This window comes from Pristis pectinata, chromosome 4 (assembly GCF_009764475.1).
Source record: "Pristis pectinata isolate sPriPec2 chromosome 4, sPriPec2.1.pri, whole genome shotgun sequence".
NCBI classification, from domain to species: Eukaryota; Metazoa; Chordata; class Chondrichthyes; order Rhinopristiformes; family Pristidae; genus Pristis; species Pristis pectinata.
The window spans coordinates 73,649,396-73,666,376 of record NC_067408.1 but is presented as its reverse complement, the minus strand read 5'-3'; positions in this window follow the sequence as shown (position 1 = coordinate 73,666,376).

Below are 16,981 nucleotides of genomic sequence, written 5' to 3'. Positions count from 1 at the left end.
ACTGTAAAAGATTGGACAAACAAAATAAAATTTCATTTAATGCTCCATTAGATGAAAATGAGGGTTAAATGATCCCCCTTTGAGGGGAGAAGCTTTGAAGGAATTTACAAACTTCAGTATATCCTTTGTGGATATTATTCAGCCTGCTGGTTGTTGTTGAATGAGTTTGCTGCCCACTTTTTCACTCCTTACAAGTTTAATAGTTTCATCGGTCTACTACAAAACAGGTTAAAATATCCCATATACTCAACCACCTTTCATTTCAGAGAAACGACAATTTTGGTTAGATCATTGGATATGACATTTAGGTGACAGAAGATGTCAAGGGACAAAAGATTGGCACATTCTGGAATCTTCTATTTGCTAACCAAAGACTGACCCAGGTGACGACAGTGTTCTGAGAAGATTTAAAATACTGTTTAAGTTAAACAATCATCCTGATTCCTAACTTACAAGCACTATAGACAAGTGCTCAGTTTTGAGAGCATGAATGACACTACTTTAGATTGGGGATTATGGTTTCATGGTTAGGATTGCTTTTGGGATTTGGAGTGGTTTTAATGTTTGTGGTTGTTTTGGAGTTGAATAGTGTAGTTTTGGAGTTTGGGATTTGGGTTAAATATCCCAGGCCTATCTTGCTACCCCAACATTCCTGGAAACTCCTGCAAATCTAACTAATGGTGAAAGCCAGGCAAAATATGGGTGTTGGGATGGAAGGGTGCAGTATGGTTTTATCAGAGATCATGGCCTGGACTATGAAATGAGGTACAATAGGGAGGAGCTGATCACAAGAGGGGTTGAAGATGGCAGTGGGTGGATTTCAAGGTGTTTGTACGAGAGTGGGAGATGTTGGGCAGGTGGGAGCATAGAGTCGCTGAGGAGTCATAATTGGAGGGATGTTTTAAAAATCTAGTGATGGAAGGGTGCAGTGGTATGTTTGTGTGGAGGTTACGGGATTCTTGACTAGACAGGGTACTGATGAGAGTCACTAATCACAGGAGGGTACAGAAGGTTGGACAATGGGAGCCACAAGTAAAATGTTGGACCTGGAGGAATCATTTTTTTTTTCCTTCTGATCTCATGAGCTATGCACTTTGGGATCTAACCCACATCTCCTTTTCCTTTCTAGGATTCCCAAATTCAAGGAACTACAGTTGATATTAGCCCATAGGCCAACCTAATTCTGATTAACATGTATTTAATTCTGGCCCAAACCAAGCAAACCTATTCTTGTGGATTATAATGAGTAAAATATACCCTTTTGTTTCAGAGCACCAACAATTCTGGGAGATAATCCCTAGTTCTTGAACCGGGATAAATTTGAGATGAGAGAAGGTGGCCAATCATCTTAATAAAATATAATTATGTAAAGGACTCTGATGTACCTCAAAACAGAGTGATGCATTTGATCTTCATTTCAGCATTTAACAGAGGTGAACCTCTTAGTAGGTAGAGCACACAGTGCTTTATCTACTGTTTCAAAACTTCTGTTGCACTCAAAGGCTTCTGGTGGTTTACCTCTTGTAACAATTTGTTAAATTTATTGAAGCTGTACATCGCTAGAATGCCTCAGTCTAAGGGTTTTGTTAGCTTTACTGATCATTAAAGATAATGGTGTCATAGGTATAAAATGAAGTAAATGTTATGGTTTTAACCCTAACAACCATAAAATTGAATAGACTGTTCTTGAATTTCTAAGATGCTCTCCATTCTGAATTAGGAGTGGAAAGTTGTAAAAATTTCTAAGTTTTTATATTTGTTTCTACATCGTCTTGGGTGAGGAAGCAAAGTGGTATCCAAATTCAAGATGATGAAAACGTGTGGTTTGATTTTCTTTTTGTGTTTTGGTGGCAACTTGGTTTCTTATGCACAATTGACTGTGGTAGGTATCAACTATTTTACTAAATCAGAGCAGATAATTGAAGGAAATTATTTGTTACTTCAGCAAATAATTGACAGGTGATATTAATGTTTGAAGAGCAATGCTTTAATAGAAATATACGGAATTTACAGCACAGAAATCAGTCATTCAGTGTACACTGCTGTTTATGTTCTACATGTATCTCCCCCACACAACTTTAAATGTTATCAGCTAAGTCTCTCTGGATTAGATTTTTAATAGAATATATAAATTATGATCAGGTACTTATGGTTGTCACTTGCAAAGTGTAATAGGATCACAAAGTGTGTAGTGTTATTATCACATAGGATAATACAATGAAAGACTCTTGGTTAATTTTTTTTCCTCATGTTGCTTCTGGTTCTGTTGGTATTCTCTGGTTACCAACATTAACAACCAATCCTCCAATTTTGTATCAGTATTCTGTATATTACAAAACCAGTCAAGAAATCTGAGGAGCGTTGGCAGAATGTGGCCAGAGCCTTTGCAATTTCTGGTCTAACTACCCTGAGTAACTTTGGCTGCATCCCATCAGAGTGGGTGAAATTTCTAGCCTTAATCCTACCAACTTCTTAACTACCTTCCTCTTTTGGTACGTTACAAAACCAATACATACCCATAAAAGGCTTGTTGACTATCGTTGATTCACTATATAAATCAACAAAGAAACAAGATCAAAGTAAAAGAAAAGGATTATAGGGTAAAAGGGAAGTTCAATGGACTGTTAAACATTCATAGGATGAAACTTGCAAGTAATATCAGAACTGAGAACAAAAGATTTTTTATAAACAGAAGTAAGAAGAGAGTGTTTAAGGGAATGCATGGGCCTGTTGGGAATAACTGTAGGTGAACGTGTACTGTACAATAAGGAAATGCCAAACTTGTTATATGAGTAGTTTGTATCTATTTTCACAGGGGAGGAGAAGACCAAATACTTGTAGTAAACAGAGGCAAAAAATTATACTGATTTCATGTCTGTAATTTCATTCAAAATTTATATAGCATACACTGTGAAAATTTTACTATCACAGTTTGCTGTGTGAAAATAAATTAAAGCTTTGTAATGTAGTTATTGATTTTTTTTCATTATTTCTGTTATTGGACATAATATCTTGTCTATATGGCAGGTTTTAAGAATTCACATCAGAATAAAAGAAGCGCTGCCACTTTGATTAACACTGACAATGGTATTTCTTCCTCTTTAGAAAAATACCTCACTGCATAAACTACTGAATAAGGAACCACTTTCATACTGGAATACATTGTCAAAGAAGTAGGAGCAAGAATTTAGAAAGTCATAATTGAACCAAGCAGAGTCGACATGATTTTATGAAAGGGAAATCATGTGTGACAAATTTATTAAAGTACTTTGAGGACTGAATTAACAGGATGATAAAGGGGAATACATTGATGTTGTGTATTTGGATTTCCGGAAGGCAGTTGATATAAGGTTGCTATCCAACGTAAGAGCTCATGGGATTGGGGGAATGTATTAACATGTTTAGAGGATTAACTCTGACAGTCAGGATAAATGGGTCATTTTCAGATTGGCAAGCTGTAACTAATAAGATGCAAAAGGAATTGGTGTTGAGGTTGCAATTATTTATGACCTATAGCAGAGGTTTTCAACCTGTGGTCCGCGGACAGGTTGCCAGGGGGTCCGCGAGCAAGCCAAGAAAAAAAATGGGAAAGCGACCTGTTACAAAGACGTAGCTTGCTTGCTTGCTCCAGTTTTCCACTATTCAGAAAATCGGCCATATCTATTCCATCTGTTGTAGGTGACAATCTTAGAGACTTAGATGGTGTTCTCTTCTGGTAAGCTGCTGCTTAATATTCGATTTGTGTAGTCAGAGTAGTCAGTAGTGTTCACTACTCACTACTATTCTGTTGTGCACTGTAGCGTTAGCGAGACTGAGTGACGTTGTTGGTGTGCCTTAATAATATTACTTACTTACCGTGCATTTACGCCACAGTGACGTCACTGTTAAACGAGAAGTGCGCAAGCGTGTAAATTTTAGTCACTATTTCAATAGGGCCTATGTGCAGTAATTTAAGTGTTGTATGCATGAATTATCGATTGTTTGATTTTGTGGGCTTTGGGGGTCCACCATCTGACAAGGACATGTTCTGAGGGTCCGCAGCATGAAAAAGGTTGAAGACCACTAATCTATATAAATGACTTAAATGAAGGACACAGGCAAATCTGCTGACTATTCAAAAATGGGTAGTTAAGCAGCTTGTAAAGAAGATGTAGAGCATGTTCAAAAGGATAGAGATAGATTAAGCAAGGGGGTATAAATTTGGCAGATAGTAAATAATATGGGTAAATATGAGGTTATCCACTTTGGAAGGAAGAATAAAAAAGAACATAGTATAAACTGAGAGAGAACACAGAATCCTGTGGTACAGAGAGATATGGGTGTCCTGGTACATGAAACACGGAATGTTAACATGCAAGTGAAGCAAAGAATTAGGAAGGCAGAAATAAGAACATAAAATTCTGGATGTACTCAGCAGATCAGGCAGCATCTGTGGAAATGGAAAAAGAGCCAAAGTTTCTGTTCAGTGGTCTTCTCTGAACACAGAGAACAGTTGGTAATCAAACATGTTTTAAATGTAGAGGAGGAGGAGAGAACAATGGGAATGTCTGTGATAGGACGGAGACCAGGAAAGTATGAATGACATAATTTCTGGCTGAGAGAGCGTGGTGAAGACTTGCTAATCACAGTTCATCTGTTTGGAGGAAATGGAGTCATAGTGTCATATAACAGAGAAACAGTTCCTTTTGGCCCACCACGTCCATGTCGACCATTAAGTACTTATCTATACTAATCCTATTTACTTGGTCTATAGCTTTTGATGCATTGGCAATTCAAGTGCTCATCTAGATACTATTAAAATGTTCTTAGAGTACTTTCCTCCATTTACATTAAAGGCAGTGTGTTCCAGATTCCAATCACTCCCTGGGTGGAAAAAAATTCCTCTTGCTCATTACCCTGAACCTATGCACTCTAGTTTTGAACACCTCTTATGGGGGAAATGTTTCCTACTACCTAGCCTATCTACACTCATCATAATTTTGTATATCTCTATCAAATTCCACCTCAGCCACCTCCGCTCCAAGGAAAACAAATCTAGCCAATCTAATCTCTCCTCATAACTGGAAAGCTCCACGCCATCTTCCAAAGACAAAAACAGTCCCCCACCATCAAAAAACTTGCAGAAACACTCAGCATGTCGGCAGCATTTTTGGAAAGAGAAAAGGTTAACATTTCAAGTCAGGAATCCTTTATTGCTGAGTGTTTCCAGCGCTTGCTGTTTTTATTTTGCATTTCCAGGATCTGCATTCTTTTTTGTTTTCCTCCACCATTACCATCGGCCTGTATCTTCTGCCTGATGGGAGAGGGGAGAAGAGAGAAGACCCCACTCACCCGGAACATTCTCCCTTCTCCCCTCTCCCATCAGGCAGAAGATACAAGAGCCTGAGGGCACATAACACCAGGCTCAAGGACAGCTTCTATCCCACTGTTATAAGACTATTGAACGGTTTCCTAGTATGATAAGATGGACCCTTGACCTCACTATCTACCTTGTTATGAGCTTGCACCTTATTGTCTACCTGCACTGCACTTCACCTGTAGCTGTGGCACTTTACTCTGCATTCTGTTATTGTTTAACTTTGTACTACCTCAATGCACTGTGTAACGAATTGATCTGTATGAATGGTATGCAAGACAAGTTTTTCACTGTACCTTGGTACAAGTGATAATACTATACCAATTGCCAAGTCAATTTGGGATCCAGTTAGCCTACTTGCCATGGATCCCATGGGCTCTAATGTTTTGGACCAGTGTCCCACGTGGGACCTTGTCGTAGGTCTTACTGAAGTCCACATTGGCTATATCACTTGCACTGCATTCATCAATACATTTTGCTACGTCTTTGAAATATTCAATCAACTTGATCAGGAAGGATCACCTCCTAACAAAACCATGCTGACAATCTTTAATTAAGCCCTGCCCTTCCAAGTGCAAATTAATCCCATCCTCTGAATTTTTTCCAATGATTTACCCACCACTGATGTTGAACTCATTGCTGTGCTCCTTGAATAAGGGTGCCATATTTGCTGTCTTCCAGTCATCTGGCATGTCACTTGTGGCCAGCAAAGATTTAAAGGTCATCATCAGGGTACCAGCACTCTCTCCCCTTGCCTCCCACAGCAGCCTAGGTTACATCTCTTTAGTCCCTGGGGATGTATCCACCTTTAAACCCTCTAAGATATCGAGTACCTCCTTTTTAAGTGGAGATTAATGACAACAGAGAAGGGGAAAGTAAAAGTACTGTTGTAATGGTGAGGTACAAAACCCTGCAGTTGCGGCAATTCTGAATAAAAAATACTGGAAATATTCAGCAGTTTAGGCAGCATCTGTGGCAAGAGTCAAACAATGTTATGATTTCAGGTTCATAAAGCGATAGAATCATACAGCTCAGGAGTGGGTCCTTTCAGCCCACCTCATCCATGCTAACCAATGCTTTTCTGTGCTAATCCCATTTGCCCGCATTAGGCCCATATACCTTTCCAATTTGGGTACCTGCCCAAATGCCTTTTAAACAAACAGGAGGGAGATAGTGGCAGGGGTTGTTAAGAGTACTGGAGAACAGACAGGAGAGTGAAGCTAAGGCCAAGATCAGATTAACCATGATCTTACTGAGAGGCAAAGCAGGCTCGAGGGATTGTTTGGCTTCTTCTTTGTGCTGTTGTGATCTTATTTTTCTGTAATGACAGCCACAAACTGAAATCATAATTTAGTGTACTTTTTTTTTGTCTTCTATATGCTGCAAACCTCATAAGGTCATTTTAGCAATATTTTGATTTGGAGGTTTTGTGTGTTGCTGCAATCATTAAAGTTCCCCATGTTATTGGTGCATAATATACATACCGATAATAGTGATATAATTGTCAAAACATTCATTGAAAAACAACTTGAATTTGAAAAATTACCTGATCTATATTCTCAATACTGAAAAGATAAGATAATCTTTGCAAACATCATTTTATAACACAATGTCTGTTTCCAGCAGGTTTGGTTACCATGACACTCCTTGCTAAAATGTAAAATGTACACCTCCAGCAGGGCTGCTCATCAATTCACGCTGCATTATCATTGATTATTCTGCACGTTCAAGAAAAACAGTAAATAACGAAAATGTTGCCAAGCCTTCAAAGAGTACAAAATATCTCCTTCCGTGCAATACTTGGACTTCTTCACTGAGTTTGTGAATTTACCTAACAGCAACAGTGAACCATGTGCCTTTTGGGCCATGTGGCAGCCCAGTCAGTGCAGGGGGCTTGTGCCATGTTCGGTCGAGGGTGGGAATCGCAAGGCTGGTATGATCAGCAATTTGGGTCAGGGGTTGTGTTTAGCTGCCATCGGGCTGGGATGGCAGGGAGACATGATCACACCCCATGCTGTTGGTGGCAGGTATTGTTATTACAATCAATATCGTATATCAAAACGTGGGTGATTTCTAAAGTATGATAACTATGACCTAGCAATGTCCCTTTAAATCCCACAGGACTTTTTTTACTATCAATGTGATGGATACAAACTGTGAGTTAATTACGGAGGTTGTAAATTGCAAGCGGGCAAACAGCAAGTTTCTTCTGCTAAGTGATTTATGGATGTGATGTATGTTTGATGACATCATCATGTGCAGAACTCGTACTGATATCGTTTCCACTTCATGAGAGTGCATCTCATCAGGATGTACCTGATCCAATATCCCAATAGGTGGGACTTTAATAGGAAAAATTAAAACCAGCATGAAATTACTTTTTATCTGCCATGTATGCACAGAAATTGGGAGCAAATGGAGTTTCTCTGATCCAGTTTCTAGAGAACAATTTTTAAGAGAAATGTCCATAATGTTAAATTAAAGAGCAATATTATTTGTAAAATGAGTGCTATATTATTTTAATGACAGTGAGGCTATCCTTACTATTGCTAGGAAAATTAGATAGAAATTTTTGACATCTGCATATATCCAGTTCATCACAGAAATCAAAGTTGATGTTCAATTTGGCCTGCTTCTCCAGATCCTTTGTTTTACCAGCTTCTCACTGGAGAAACTTAATATTTAAATAATTTTCAAATGTGAAGTGTTTTGTAATACCTTATCCACTAAACAGTCCGATGAAGTTAGAGCTTGTCCATTCAAGTTAACTTTGTGGAATAAGTGTTAATTACAGTCAAACAACCTCATTGACACAATTATGTTGTCTCACTTATTTGAATTTAATTATTATGGGAGATTATAAAGAATTAAATGGCTTTTTAACCTTTTTCTATTTTTCACCCCTTTGATGACAGTCCATTTTGCTTTCTCTGCATGATTTTAGACTGAATTAAAATTTCTTACGTTAAAGTTAATATTCTAACCATGAATTAGACTCTGCATACCTCAACAAGGATACATCAATCTGATTGGTTGAAAAGTTACAGCTTTGCTTGCACTGTTAATATGGGGCCACAGTCTCCTAAAAGGCCATGACAGTGTTGTTGCAATGATCTGAATTGCATTGCCAGAAAGAGTGGTGTGAGACTTTCGTAAGGGAATTGAATATATGGTTGGAAAGGTTACAGGGCATGGAAAAAGGGCAGGGGAATAGTACAAATTACAGAGCTCTTTAAAAACTCCTGCAGAGGCACGGTAGGCTGAATAGATTCCTTCTGTGCTGTATGGTTCTTTTATAGTCATGAGGATGATTCACATAATGTAGCATTGATTTCATTCCTGTCAGAATTCCTCTGTTCACTGCACCATTATATTATTTGATGAAATATCACATCAGTAAGGTTGTATCGTTGATTAATCAGCTGCAAGATTCAATTTGCTAAGAATTGTTAATGTTTCTCCTAAAGTGTTACAAAATTAGAACCAATCTGGAATTGTTCCCTTTTTTTTTGAAACTATGTATGTTTAATGCCACATTTTCTTCCTGGGAGTGTTCGATGCAAGGAAAAAGTGGTGGTAAGATGAGAGGAGTAGGTTACATTTTAATGTCCAAATCTTATCAGTTTGCTTTGACCAAGATGAATGAACAGGTGTCTTTGAAAGACTGTCTGGCATTAATGAAAACCTGTGGGAAAAACAATAGCTTAATATCAATTTTCATCATAAATAATTTTAAAAAATTGAACATGAGATACATGCTCTTTTTTTATGCCACACCAAATTTCCTCATTCCTTTATAATGATTCTGTGAAACCTTCATTAAAACCTGATGCTTTAACATGGTTCTGACCCCCAGCCCACACATTATGTTGTGAATTTCTGCCAGTGCTGAATAGCCTGCAAATTTGCAATTAAAATTTTAAGTGCAAGAAGATTCAAAGTCACATACAGTAATCTTCAAGGTTTTTTAAACTGTTCTCCTCACTTAGGCCATTGTGTATCTTGTCTACCTTTGACTGTCTCTTAATGTCATCAGAATGATTTACATTAAACATTTCCACATTTGCATTTTCTTAAGCATTCCGTTCTTGAGGTGCATAAATGATGGCTTGAAGGCTGCATACTTCAATTTCTTTCACAAGGAGGTTCTTAAAGTGGGAATATGGCAAAAATGCGTTGGCTTATGTAGGCACTGATTCCTTTGTGATTCTCACTTACTTAATTCTGACTTTTGCTTTCTGCATGATGATATTGACGGTAGCAGGATATTTTAGTGCATGGAAGATTGAATTTAATTTTGGCCATTCAGGGCTCTAAGAAATTCTGGGTTACAGCAGTTAAGTTTTGAGTACAAGCAGCCTTGTAGTTAGAATTGAGTCTGGAATTGCTACAATTTTCAGCTAAACTCTCAACAATTATTCTTAATCAAAATCAGACCCAACAAGACTACTGTACTTTTCTGTAGTAGCACCATGATTGAGTTGTCCTCCTTGAGCTTATTGTGAAAACAGCTTATATATGCTGTAAACTGGCAATCTGTGACATGTTAAATTTTAAGTAAGTTCATTGTTTGGTGACTGGCCAGTAATTACTCATTATTGTGAAGAGCAGATCTAAAACAATCAATAATGCACTCGGAAATTGCTGACACTGCAGCAGCGAATGCACTGGGAATGTAAATCAGAAATTACAACAGTATTTTACAGCATGCAGCACTAAGTGTTTAAACTCTCTTTCACACGTGCTTGGTCACATACAAAACGGCTGAAAATCTTTAATGCCACATCAAACCTCATCAGCTCGTGCCCCCTTTGCCATTCTTATGCCGTGGGTGCAGTGTCAGCCATTTACAGGATATACTGCAGCTGGTCATCAGGACTTTGTTGACGGCATCTCCCAAAACCAGCTGTAGGACACGGGCAGCAGGCGTATGTGAAACCCACAACCTCCAAGATTTTCTTCTTCTTCTCTAAGATGGAATTTGTGGTTTTCTTATACACCTGCTGCCCTTGTCCTTTAAGGGGGCAAATATAGCACACTTAACAGGCATTGCTTCATCATCATGGGGTCAAAATCCCAGAGCGCTCTACCTTGCAGCACTGTGGGAATCCACTTGCCACAGGGACTGCAACAGCTCAAAGTCTGGTTATGGACCACTGAAATGCCATTGCTTAAACGTTAGCAAATTGAGGAGAAAGCCAACACGTACAATGAGTTCTGATGATAGATCGCTGACCTCTGTTTTTCCTCTCTCCACATATGCTACCTGACCTACTGGCAATTTCCAGCACTTATTATTTTTATTACAAGTTCAGAGAAAGAAGTGAAAGCCACCAGGCAGGCAGCCAGAATGTGTCTTTGGACCCTGGCATGTCTACAGAGGGGTAATCTATTGCAAATGAGAATGTGGAGATATACAGAGATATATACAGTATACCTATATATATATCTATATGTATGTATATATATATATATAATATATACACACACACCTAGAGATATACAGTAGAGAATTTTGATCCCAATAATATGGCAAGAGAGTTTTGTGTTGGTATAGTGGTATATGCAACCACAATCAATCATAATTTGTTACAAATGCAGGACAAAGGATAGGTAACAATCATGATTGTATACCTGCACAGTAAGATTGCAAAAGGGCACTGAATGATGATGGTAGTGTAGCGGTTAGTGTAACGTTATTACAGCATCAGTGACCTGGTTTCAATTTCCGCCTCTGTAAGGAGTTTGTGTGTTCTCCCCGTGTCTGCATGGGTTTCCTCTGGGTGTACGCCCAAAGACGTTTCCTCCAAAGATGTACGGGTTAGGAAGTTGTGGGCATTCTATGTTGGCGCCTGAAGCATGGCGACACTTGCGGGCTGCCTCCAGAACATTCTATGCAAAAGATGCATTTCTCTGTGTGTTTCGATGTACATATGACTAATAAAGATATCATATCATATCAACTGTGAATTACAAGCTAATATCTTGTATTTCTAAGCTAGCATAATCATAACACTGGTTAGTAAACTATTTAAAAATAAATGACTATTCAGTTCAGTGAATCAAAAAAATATATAGATTTATCTTTAAACATTCACAAATCTTCAACTTTAAAGGTATTTTAGATTCGGGGTAGGTTACCCTGAACGCTGAAAGGCATAAATTTGTCTGTTGCCTAAAATACAATAAGAATTATTTGCTCCTTCAATGCAGATTTATCTTTTATAGAAAACAGGGCTCAGCTTCAAAAGAAGGCATACGGCACAGATAAGAGGGCACAGCAGGCCAAACTGCGTGCACCCTTTGAAGATGGTATTAGCTGGTAATTGGCAAAATGCTGTACATTTGCACAGGCTGGAAAGGCAAAATATGCTCGATGTTTCTGCAATTTGAATAGCATATGTTCTGTGCTTATCAAATGTGAACTACTGACATACCCTGTGCAATCCACATATTGTGCGAGACTATGCACATTATTTTATAACTTGTCCTTTTTTCTCACTGTACAAATGCCACAGGAGCAACAGATGGACATCTCAGCAACAAGTCTCACCACAGCGCTCGACGTTATCATCACCTAAACCACACAGTGGGTCTCTGCACAGTGTTGGTGATTCAGAAAAGGAAGTCATTTCTCACAGGTGTGGAAGAGACTAAAATAGGACTGGAAACTGGTAGCTGGAAGCCCAGACTCCCACAGTCCCTATTTACATAGAATTACATGGGGCAGATGCTGGAAATCTGAAATAAAAACAGAAAATGCTGAAAATACTAAAGAGGTTAGGCTGCATCTCTGGGAAGAGAGACAGAGCTAGTGTTTCGTTTTGAAGACCCTTCAGTACTGGGAAGGAGACAAAAGCTTGTACACTGCAGGGAGAGTGGGAGGGGGGTATGTCTGATGGGGTAAAACCAAGGTGACCATGGGGTTAAGGTCATCTGGTTAATGAGTGAATGTGAGCAGTTAGAGAGTGAGAACATACACAAATGAGCCTAGTCAAAAGACTGGGGCATTGCAAAATTCAGAGTAGGTAGGGTTGGCATATCTTGCACTCCTAGAAGCAAAAACAGAGGAAAAAAAAGGGGAGAAAAGAAAACACTGAGCCAATATCACAGATATCCCTCAACCATTGTTAACAAAGTCCTTGACTGCATCTCAGCATCTCATCCATTTCCTGTGCCCCTGCTCTCACCACCTATCCTCTGGGACACAACAAGGATAGAGTTCCCCTGGTGCTCACCTTCAACTCCACCAGCCTCAGATTTGAACAGATCATTCTCCACAATTTCCACCATCTTCAAAGAGATTCCATCATTAGACACATCTTCCCCTCTCCTCCCCTTCCAACATTTTGCAGGGACCATTCATTTTGTGACTCACTGGTCCACTCTTCTGTTCCCATCAACCACTTTCCTTCTTAGGCCACCTTCCTTTGCAACTGCAGGCAAGGCAACACTTGTCCTTTTACCTCATCTCTTCCCAAAATCCAGAGACCCTAACAGTCTTTCCAGGTGCAGCGGTGACTCACTTGTACTACTTCCAATCTGGTCTACTACATTCAGCATTTACAATGTGGCTTCCTCTACATTTGGAGAAACCAAACACAGATTGGGTGATTACTGCGGAACACCTGCCTTAAATCTGCAGGAATGACATTGAGTTTCCCTTGGCTGCCACTTTAATTCCCCGTCCCACTCCCACTCTGACCTATCAGTCTGTGGCCTCCTGTACTTTTACAACAAGGCCCAATGCAAGCTCGAGGAACAGCACCTCATCTTCTGTTTGGGTATGTTGCAGCCTTCTAGACTCAATATTGAATTCTACGACTTCAGATAACATGATTTCTCTGTATCAGTCATCCATTTGTGATATTGTCTTTGCATGCTTGTTGATTTTTTTCCCTTTTTCTCTGTCTTTCTCCTCTGGTAGTGAAGGACATTTCCAACCCAACTTGCTCTGCATTTTGCAACTCCTGCAGACCTTTGTCTCAGTTCTCACCCTCCAACTGCTCCTATTCACTCATTAACATAGAATAGTACAGCACAGGAACAGGCCCTTCAGCCTATGGTGTCTGTGCTGAGCATAATGCCAAATTAAACCAACCCCTTCTGCCTGCACATGATCCATATCCCTCCATTCCCTATCTAAAAGCCTCTTGAATGCCACCATCATATCTGCTTCAATTACCAACCCTAGCAGCTCGTCCCAAGCACCTGCTACTCTTTGTGTTTAAAAAGAAACATGCCCTGCACATCCCCTTTAAACTTTCCCCCTCTCACCTTAAAGCTATGCCCTCCAGTATTCAACATTTCTACCCTGGAAAAAAGATTCTGGCTGTCTACCCTGTCTATGCCTCTCATCGCTTCTATCAGGTCTTTGGCGTTCCAAAGGGAACAACCCAAGCTCTCCTTATAGTTTATATGCTCTAATCCAGACCGCATCCTGGTAGACTTCTTTTGAACCCTCTTCAAGGCCTCCACATCCTTCCTGTAATGGGGCGACTAGAACTGCATGCAGTAGTCCAAGTGTGGCCTAACCAAAGTTTTAGATAGCCTTGTTTACTGGTTATTCCCACAGATCAGCCTGACCTGCTGAGAATTTTCAGCATTTCCTGTTTTTATTCCTTTTCAGTTTAATGACTGAATAGATTCCTGTTCCATCTAAATCTATGCTTAAACACCTTATGACTTCTGCAACCTGCTATCCATCATCAGTAATTTAAGCTAACTCCTGTGTAGCTTCTCAATTCATGATTCATGAACTCCCTCTTCTCCAGTCCTCGCATATATTCCCGTTTTTTATGGCGTATTGCAAATAGTAAAAAGATGTATACCTTTTTATTCAGCCCCTTAAGGATTTATGAAACTGGAAACATGCAGAACTGATGGGAAGTGACTGTCAGGCGATGCTTAAGGCTTCTTGGAATTTGTAGAGTGTTCTGGGGGCCAGCCCGCAAGTATCGCCATGCTTCTGACACCAACATAGCATGCCCACAACTTCCTGACCCGTGCGTCTTTGAAATGTGGGAGGAAACTGGAGCACCCGGAGGAAACCCACGCAGACACATGGGGAGAACGTACAAACTCCTTACAGACAGCAGCCGGAAATGAACTCGGGTTGCTGGCGCTGTAATAGTGTTACACTAACTGCTACACTACTGTGCCTGCCCTCTATGCGTAGGCAATTTATGAAGTAAATAAATACATTTAAAGACGCATCGCTGTCAATAGTATTCATACAGATTTAATACAATAAATTATAAGACATAAGACCATGGTCCATAAATATACATCGTAAATAAGCGATGTCCTTGAGTATGTTTGATTGTCTCCCTCAGTAGCTCACATGGTTGAGGTATTGAGTAGCTGAGCCAGGTAGACCAGGATGGCAGGGTGGCACAGTGGCAAGGCTGCCTCACAGCTCCAGTAACACAGGTTCAATTGTGATCTTTGGTGCTGTCCTTATGGAGTTTATGCATTCTCCCTGTGACCGTGTAGGTTTCCTCTGGGTGCTCCAGTTTCCTCCCACATCCCAAAGACATGCGGGCTGGTTGGTAAATTAGCTATTCTAATTTGTCCCCAATATGTAGGTGGGTGGTAGAATGTGGAGAGGGTTGAGGGGAATATGAGGAGGGTGGAGTGGGATTAGTGTGGAAGGTTGGTGTGGACTGACTGGGCTGAAGGGCCTGTTTCCAAGCTGTATGACTCTGTGCCCCCATGAAAATCCCAGTTTGATCCCTGGCCTTGACTGTGCTGCAAAGATCAAAAATGTGAGTTGGGAACAAATCATTGAAAATGGCTACAGGACCAAAACATAGCTGAGTTAGATTTCACAGCAGCTTCATCAGCCTGGAGATATCTGGCATTATCCATAAACCAGAACTGTATAATACAGTAGTCTCTTTCTGGGTGAAAAATATTGCTGCATATTTATTTGTCCATTTATAAAATAGATAACAACTGGCATAAAAAAAGATAATGGGCTAAAAAAATTGTCACAGGTAGGAGTACAAAGCAGCAGTATTGAATTGGCCACCAGAATAAGAACCATCAGATAGATTCCATAGACATTAATGGCTCTGGATATTAAAATATAAACATATTGAAAGGCTGATTTGATAACTCCTATTTTGCAGGACTGCCAAGGATGAATTCCTACCCCAAAATATAGATGAAATTAGTTATTTAGAGAGGCAAGCTACCTTTGTTTTGCCTAAAATTGAAATAGGGTATAAGTACCACAAAATCTGGGGCTAGGCTTGTTAGCAAAGGAAAACTCAATACTGGTGGTCTACTTTACTGTCTGTATAAAAAAATATGAATTTTATCATTTTTGTGTGTTTGTGTGTTTGCACACGCCATTGTGTTGTGAGTTTGCAGTGTACAAGGGCTTCCTGGTGTCATCTCGGTTCTGTTGATTGTATTGTATACGCCTCTGTATTCCCTGTCTCTAGTGGAGTGATATGCAGTGTGTGGTCAATCATACGTGGGAAACGTGGAGAGTTCTAGAAGAAGTTTATAGTTTACTTGAGGTTTTCAGACTGTGCATGTGTGCTCAACAATGCACATTCAATCAAATATACCATGCAGTGATGTCACACTTATTTACATAGATTATTCCTTTCACACTTAAAAAGAAAATAAAATGTTATGCTGGTTGAACAACATGTACAAATTTATAAGTTTAACCAATTGACTGGGTTTGATTTCTCTTCATAACTGTAGTGGTGATTCCTGTGTTGATTCTGGAAACTCAGCTATGTTGCTGTAGTAGCATTCATCTTCCTTCGTCGCACAGGGCAATGAGCACAAAGGTTGGGACTCGTGTTACAGCTGTGTAGGACATTGGTGAGATCACACCTAGAATACAGTGTGCTGTTTTGGTCACCATACTATAGGGATTAAACTGGAGAGTGTGCAGAAAAGACACACAAAGATCTTGTGGGGACTGGAGGGCTTGAGTTATGAGGAGAGACTAGATAGGCTGGCACTGTTTTCTTGAGTGAGGGTGGCTGAAGTGTGACATTACAGAGATTTATAAAATCATGAGGGGCCTAGATAAGGTGGATGGTCACAGTCTTTCCCCCAGAGTAGTGGATCTAAAACTAGAGGGCATAGGTTTAAGGTGAGAGGGGAAAGAGTTAAAAGGGACCTGAGAAGCAAGTTTTTCACACAGAATGTGGTGGGTATGTGGAACAGGCTGCCAGAGGAAGTGGTAGAGGTGAGTACAATTACAATATTTAAAAGACATTTGGACAGGTTCATGAAAAGGAAAGGTTGAGAGGGATATGGGTCAAATGGAGGCAAATGGGACCAGCTCAGGAAGGCACCTTAGTTGGCATGGGTGAGTTAGGCCGAAGGGCCTGTTTAACTCTGTGACTCAGCTACCTACTGAGAATTCTGTGCCTCTGCATTTCTCTAGGAGTGTATCTTTTGAAAGTTCAACTCTGAAGAAAATATGCCAGTTCATGCTTTGTAAGAAAACCTGATCTGCCTTGCAGGACTTGCTTTTTAACGCCTCTCTTCCTGTACATACTGATTCCTCAGCTTCTCTCTTTAAGGGTGCATGATAATCAGATGTGAGGCACTGTTGGATCCCCTTTTGTTTCACAAACCACTCAAACAGAA